A 7,561-nucleotide genomic window follows, 5' to 3' on the forward strand; every position below is an offset into this window, starting at 1 on the left:
AATACAAAGGTTTAATATATTTTGTGTTAGTGTTATTTTGATGTTTGCAATACTACAATTCTAAAAGTCAAGACATTTTAACCACTCGCTTAGTGTGCATGATTGATAGTACCTGACACTCGAAGGTGACATAAAAATGAAGCAAACCTAAGATAAAAGAATTAATGCAAGTGAGCGATTACAAGTGAGTGTGGTAAATATGTGGAGGAAATTGTTTCCAATATGCATGTCAAGAATAAAAGGATTTGCAAGAGTATAACCATGAACTTCAAATCAAATTAAAGCAATTGAGTGGGACTTACAATAGAAATAAAACATCATTGATCACATAGTTGATATACTACAGTTGGAAAATAATATTTGAAGTGATCAAGGTATGAAGGAATGATTCATTGATTGATGCACTTTAAATAAAGTGAAGAGAAAAGTAAGATTAACTTGATGATATGCTAGATGCAACATCTACAACTTAGATAGATTCAATTTGTGATAGAGGACCTCATACAGAAAGCTAATGCAATTTGTGATATAGATGAACTCATCGAAAATATTGATGCAAGTTGTGACATAGAGGAGTTATTAGAGAATATTGATATAACAAATGATACAAAGTATCTTATCCAAAATTATATTGCAACATGTGAAATAGATGAAATCTTGCAAATGGTTTATGCTAATTGTGATACAAAAGACCTAATGGAGTCATAAAAAATGAATGAAAATGAATCACAATCACACAATGATTGCACTAGTAATAGAAAAAGAAAATGTGAAGATGCGGAAGAACAACATCAAGAGCTTCCCAAATGTTTCTTACACCTTGGAAAGAGATACCATTCAACATAAGTTGACATGGTTTGGGGTATGATGAAGGAAACAACTTGCATATTATGGATTACTCCAAGCCGGTTAAGTTTGTAAGCACAAGATTTATTGAAGATGCCAAAAATCTTGAAAATAAAAGCCAACATTGTTAAAGAGTTGGTCACACTAAGAGTTAGTGTTTTGATCTCCATTCTTGCCTTCATTATGGGAAGACAAATCACTAATCAAATAAATATCAAAAGAAGAATCTTATTAAGAAGATGGATAATTATGAATGAATAAATTGTTGGAGATGGAATCCATAGGTGAAGCAACTACATCAGTCTTACCACCTTGTCAATAGATAGGTAAAGACACAAAACAAAGAAGCAAAGGAAAAGATAACAAGCTATTAAACAATTATTCCAAATGATTTTGGACATGATCTAAATCCAATTCTAGGTGTCCTCTAAATTCAAGGATGGTACTCTCCACACCTCAAAGGGGGGAGAGAAATGAAAAAATAAACTCTCCTACACCTTTAAAATGGGGAGTAAATTGATGAAACAATGAAGGTTAGAGGACAACAAAAAACCATTGGATTATTCAAAGTAGATTGGTTATTGGTCATCTAAAATCCATCACATTGTTCAAAATAGATTGGTTAGTGGTCATCCAATACCCACCACATTATTCAAAGTAGATTGGTTCGTGGTCATCTAAAAATGACTACATTATTCAAAGCGGATTTACAACTTGGACCAAACACTCTATGGTGTTCATGCACTACTTCGGTTCTACATAACATGCTAGCTTCTTCACCATACCTTGACATCATTGACTCCATCTACATTCTCTCATCCATGTATCTACATAACCTCTCTCTCACTTTATCTCTAGCCCTTGTTAATCCATATCTTGACTTGGCCTTCTAACGTCATTTGCACTTGCTGGAATCACACTTTGAGTCCAAACCTAATGCTCCCCTTCTGCCACTTCATTGCAATGAGCATCTCAATCTGGTTTTTGTCTACATCGACTTTAATCCTTTCCTCTGCATCTGCTTGCTAAAACAATGATTCCAAACCATCTCAGGTTGGGTCATCCATGCATTGCTTTTGGCTTTGTAGCATGACCAAAAAGTACATTTCTTTCTTCACCGTATAGCAGTTTCTCATTTTTGGCCCTTAGTTTTTCTTTGATGCGAGCGGTTATTAAAAAAAAAAAGAGAAATAAATACATGAAAACACATCATAAAAATAACATACAAACACCATAATTTAACAAAAAAAACTCTTATTGGAAAAACAACTTTGAATAAGAAATATACAATTCATAACCTAAAAACATCTTACAACAATTTGTTGCATAACATAAAAATACTATAAACAAAACCATAAATTACCAAAACTAAATTAATTTTATAACTAAATAAAATTCACTTGAACTACCTACCAACACATTTAGAACTTTCAATAAACTTATCTTAATTTTTATTTATTTATTTTTATTTTTTATAAAATAAATAAATTTCTCATATTCCAACTCACTTCATATCAAATATCCATCCATACATATATCAGAGTTTCCTAACCATGTCTTAAATAAAAAGTTTTTTTAAATCTTTAATCTAAAGATGAACTACATTAAATGATAGACCAAACAACTAATAATATAATTAAACTGAAAGACACTCTCATAAACCATATGAATGACAAAAATTATTAAAAAAAAAATAAAAAAAAAATCAGAGTTGCTACCAAAACAGAGTTGAAGATATCGCCAATCCTTCAATTCACACGTCTCTTATTTTTAGTAAGTGCAACCAACCCTGCGTCTGCAACAATCCCTTCCATGTTTATAATGGCTTGCGAGAAACTACGAAGCCCCACATACCCAAAATAAAACATACTTCCATGTTTATAATTTACTTGTAAGAAACTACGAAACCCTATATATCAAAAAACAGAGGCAGAAACTATGAGAGCCCAACAGTCCTCAACAACATTACATATTATCTGTGATCGCCACACATCTGATGTAGAACTACTAATCGTGAATTTCAGTTTTAGGGAGTGAATAACTCGCTCTCGAACAGTCCGGTGTATCTACCCACTCTACCACTCAACAATGGATGATTTTAGTATTTACTGGTTCATCACTTCTCATATTTTCCCCTTATGTGCCGAACTACAATACCAAAATTATTCGCTTATATTATAAATACTGGGGACCGCGGGATCCCGTTGGGGCAGAGCATTAGGTGTCTCCGAGAACAATTGGAGCAGAGCACTTTGTGTATTAAAAAACAATGCATAGGTTTGGGCCTGAGACACCCATTGCAGGTTTCATGGCGATCTTGATGGTGGTGGCGTTATACGTTGGGGCAGGTGCAGCAGAAAGAGAGATAAAGCCTGTATCCTTTATTTTCGGGGATACTTTGTCAGATGTTGCAAATAACAATCACCTGCAGAGGAGTCTGGCGAAGGCCAATTATCCATGGTATGGCATTGACTATGCCAAGGGAACAGCTACTGGCAGATATAGTTGGTATTTCTTATTTCCCTCTTTCAGAATTCAACTGGTTTACCGGGAATATAAATACAATTTGTATAGGGGAATTATAGTTGGTATTTCTTATTTCCCTCTTTCAGAATTCAACTAGTTTGCCCGGGAATATAAATACAATTTGTACAGGGGAATGTGTATAGAGGTATTTTTTCTGAATTTATTTTGATTATAGATTTTGGAAATATTTTGGATTTTTTTATCTTGTAATGAAAAAATCTTTCTCATTTATATTAATAAAAATCAAAATCATAGTACATTTACATAGTATTTCATATTTACATAGTATTTCATATTTTCTATAAAAAAAAATTAATGTCATCTTAAACTGTTTTTATTTCTACTATTCTTCCTATGATTCTTATCATCAGTATATTCTATAAACTCTGATTCTTTTAATTACTGTCTTAAAAAATAAAACTATCTATCTAATATCAATAAGACAGCAGGGATCTCCTCTATCAATTTTCCTGTTGTTACTTACATTTTTTCAAAAAGAACCAGATTCTATCAAAACATAAAGCTCTATGAAAGAATCAGAGTCTATCAAAACATAAAGCTTTATGAAAAGTTTATGCTGCCAGCATTTGTCATGGCTTTTTGTTCATACGCAGAGAAGAAAAACTTATTTGGTTCTTTATTTATTTCTCTCTTAGATAGTAAATCTGCTGTTCAGTTTTTGGCCCTGTAAATGTGATCGAAATTGATATGATGATCGAAATTGATATGATGATAGATACTTACAAACTTCCTGATGCCTTTCATCAAATTGTTTAATATGAGAAAATTGAAACTATTGTATCTTTTCACCCAGTCAATGATTCTCTTTGCATCTCCATAAATCTGAATGTGTTCCATACTTAATTATTTTGGCTGAATCACTACTCCCCAAATAGCTATGACCTCTGCTTTACTACTCCCCACATAGCTATGACCTCTGCTTTACTGTTCGTGCTCTGTCCCCTTGCCACTATTAACAATTACTAAGATCTTAGAATTTACTATCAATAAATAGGTTAAACCTTCAGATATCTTTATATGGATGACAAATTCTGAAAATATTCCAAAGTAAGAGTTCCAAAGTCTGCAATCGACCTCAATTCAGCAACCTCACCTTCCCTAATTGTTTAATTTCAAAATATTCTCAAATCTACCATAGACATAAAGATGTTAGTTATTTTCAAGAGGAGTTGTTTACGAGGCAGAGGAATTGTCCGGATGGCCAAAAGTGGCTGAAATCCGGGTAAAAAAAATTCAAAAAATCTTGTAGAGATACTCTTTGAATCATGTTTTTGATGGTGGAAATAGATTCAGCCGCATCAAAAACATTTAAGACACCTAAAATTTTGAAGTTTAACAACTATAACTTGGATTAACAAAAATCTTTGCCAGATTTTCTTTAAATATGACCGGAATTTTCATAACTTTTGGGGCAACTCCTCCGCCTCGTTAGACTACGCGTTTTCAAGATATTCATGAATTGGGTGTTGCTAATTTTGTAGCTCGGAAAACAGGTTTGCCAATCCCGGCGGCGTACCTGGATCCATCCACTGATGAGAACACTGTTGAAACGAGGTGTCAACTATGCTTCGGGTGGAGGCGGCATTCTTAACGAAACAGGATCTCTTTTTGTAATAACTTCTCTGCAAATGGTCAAATGGTCGTCTTATTTTTTTAAAGTTAATTTCATTCTCTGACCTGCTAACTGCATGCCACGTGTAGATACAGCGACTGTGTATGTGGAGGCAAATAGAGATGTTTCAAGGCACTAAGATTACTGTCGCCAAGAAAATCGGGCATGAGCGGGCAGAGAAATTCTTTAATGGATCCATCTATTTAATAGGCATCGGAAGCAATGATTACATTAATAATTATTTGAATCCCGCTCTGGGTGATTCTTGGGAATACAGTCCGGATGATTTCATTGATTATCTTGTCTCCACATTGCGCCAACAGTTAAGGGTGAGTTTTACATAATTATAAATTTGAGTAAAACCAAATACCAAATATTTAAAATGAGGTAGAGGCTATACCAATTGGGCATGCGCAAGATGCTCTTCACTCGGTTGTATTTCTCTACAGCGGGTAATGACAACAGTTGGTAGTTGCCAACAGAATCTCAACGAATATGCCGTAAGTTTAACGCTGCTGTGAAAAACCTCATCGCTGATCTAAATTCAAAACTGCCAGCAGCTGGCTTTAACTTTACAGATAGTTACGATTTCTTTATGAAGCTCATAGAGAATCCCCAAGCTTATGGTGAGAGTCAAAAACCTTTAATACGTAGCAATTTGCTATTCAAATAACATGTTTCATGGGGTTGGTTTTGGATTGGGGAGTGAGTGTATTAACGAGACTTTTTTTTTTCAGAGAAAACATCATGGCTTTATATTAAGGGGATATAAAGGTCAAAATATACATGTTCAGAAGAGACTGATTGGGGACTGAGTGTCTTAACGAGACTTTATGGATGCAGGGTTTGATAATTCTGATACTCCTTGCTGCAGTATTGGAGGATACCGGCCCACATTAACATGCGTGTCTGCTGCAAAGCTGTGTCCAGACAGAAACAGATATTTGTTCTGGGATGAATATCATCCTACTGACGCTGCAAATGTATTGATTACAGAGAATCTTCTGTCTACCGTAATTTTTTTCTCTGCCAATTCTACTCACTCACTTGCACCATCTCCATCTCCATCGCCATCGCTATCTCCGTCTCCGTCTCCGTCTCCATCTTGACAGTACATTTGTCTCCGTTTTATTCATACAGATATATATATTACAAAAACTGGCACGGGCTACCCATGCCAGAGGAAAGTGTTAGTTACTTTAGTTTGTACTATTGACAGTCATGTAGCTATATTGACTCATCATTATTGTTTAGCATACTATTGACTTACAGTCAAACTTTCAGCTTCTAATTATAGAATTTTAGTACTATTGTTTTCTGACATTTTTTGCAATCAGCTTCTAATTATAGAATTTTAGTACTATTGTTTTCTGACATTTTTTGCAAGGAAGTAATGGTGGCTTGAGTAATATTGTTTTCTGGCAAACGGGGGAATTTTAGTGCTATTGTTTTCTGACATTTTTTGCAAGTAATGGTGGCTTGAGTACTATTGTTTTCTGGCAAACGGGGGGCTTTTGGCAAACGGGGCCGCCACTCTTCCCATGTCATCAAGTCATCAATGTCAGTGGGCGAAAATCGGTGAGTGAAAATCATCAAGTCATCAATGTCACTGGGCGAAAATCATCAAGTCATCAATGTTACTGGCGAAAATCGGTGAGTGTTGGTGAAAAATAAATGAGAGCCTAGTTCAATCTATGTATAAATCTATGCGTGTGAATGTAATGATTAAGCTCTTCTATAGAGTCTTCAGTGTTTCAGTCATGGTATCAGAGCTTAGGTGAGCTTCAATCATGGTATCAGAGCTTAGGTGAGCTTCAGGGAACAGAACTCGTTGTGAGGAGAGGCCGAGTGGTATCCGCTGCGTGAGGCCAATTGTTGTGCTCTCGCTGAACGATCATGCGAAGAGCCTGAGACAGCGTGAAGGAATTGTTGTGTGAGAGCTGAGTGTTAGCCGAGATCTGTGAGGCTTTGTTGTGTTGCTATGTTGTGCTTGTTGTCCATAATCTTTGTTGGTGATTTTTTTTTTGTTTCTGCCGAGTAGTGAGAACAATTGAGTGTGGGCTGTTTTGAGTTGTGAGACAGTGTGCCCTGTTGTTGGCACTGATTGGTGAGAGTTGTTCGGTGCGGGAAGGTCGTTGTGACAGGTGCAGCATGGTTGTGTGAGCATGTGTTGAGGGTTGTGTGAGCCTTTGCCCATGTGGAGGTCAACCAGAGGTAGTGATGAAGGCTGAGGTGAGTGCCAAGAGGAAGCATTGTTAAAACGAGTGTGTGAGGCCTGGCGACAGTGTGGCTAGGATCTAGTAGAGATCTGTTGGGTGAAAAGCATCGAGGTGAGCTCAAAGAGTTGACGGCCAGGGGGTGAGACGCTGACACAACGTGTAGCGTGGCCGTGGGTGCTTGTGTCGCTGCTAGGGCCAGTGGCCCTGTGTGATTGAGTGGTGAGTAGGAGCCATTGAGGCTTGTGAGCATTGAGAGGACCGAGATTTGTGAGGGTTGTGAGGCTGGAAGCAGAGTAAGTCTATCCAATGTAAACTCTTTGTTCTCTGATGATGTGTT

The 7,561-nt window shown here is 36.2% G+C and overlaps 1 pseudogene; it reads left to right on the plus strand.

The window, feature by feature from the left end:
- The first annotated feature begins 3,115 nt into the window (after positions 1 to 3,115).
- On the plus strand, positions 3,116 to 6,114 carry LOC149239105 (GDSL esterase/lipase At1g74460-like; annotated as a pseudogene).
- The last annotated feature ends 1,447 nt before the right edge of the window (positions 6,115 to 7,561 follow it).

This window comes from Pinus tabuliformis, chromosome 8, assembly GCF_031772625.1.
Source record: "Pinus tabuliformis cultivar Carrire ecotype Pingquan chromosome 8, CPIR1, whole genome shotgun sequence".
In the NCBI taxonomy this organism is placed as follows: Eukaryota; Viridiplantae; Streptophyta; class Pinopsida; order Pinales; family Pinaceae; genus Pinus; species Pinus tabuliformis.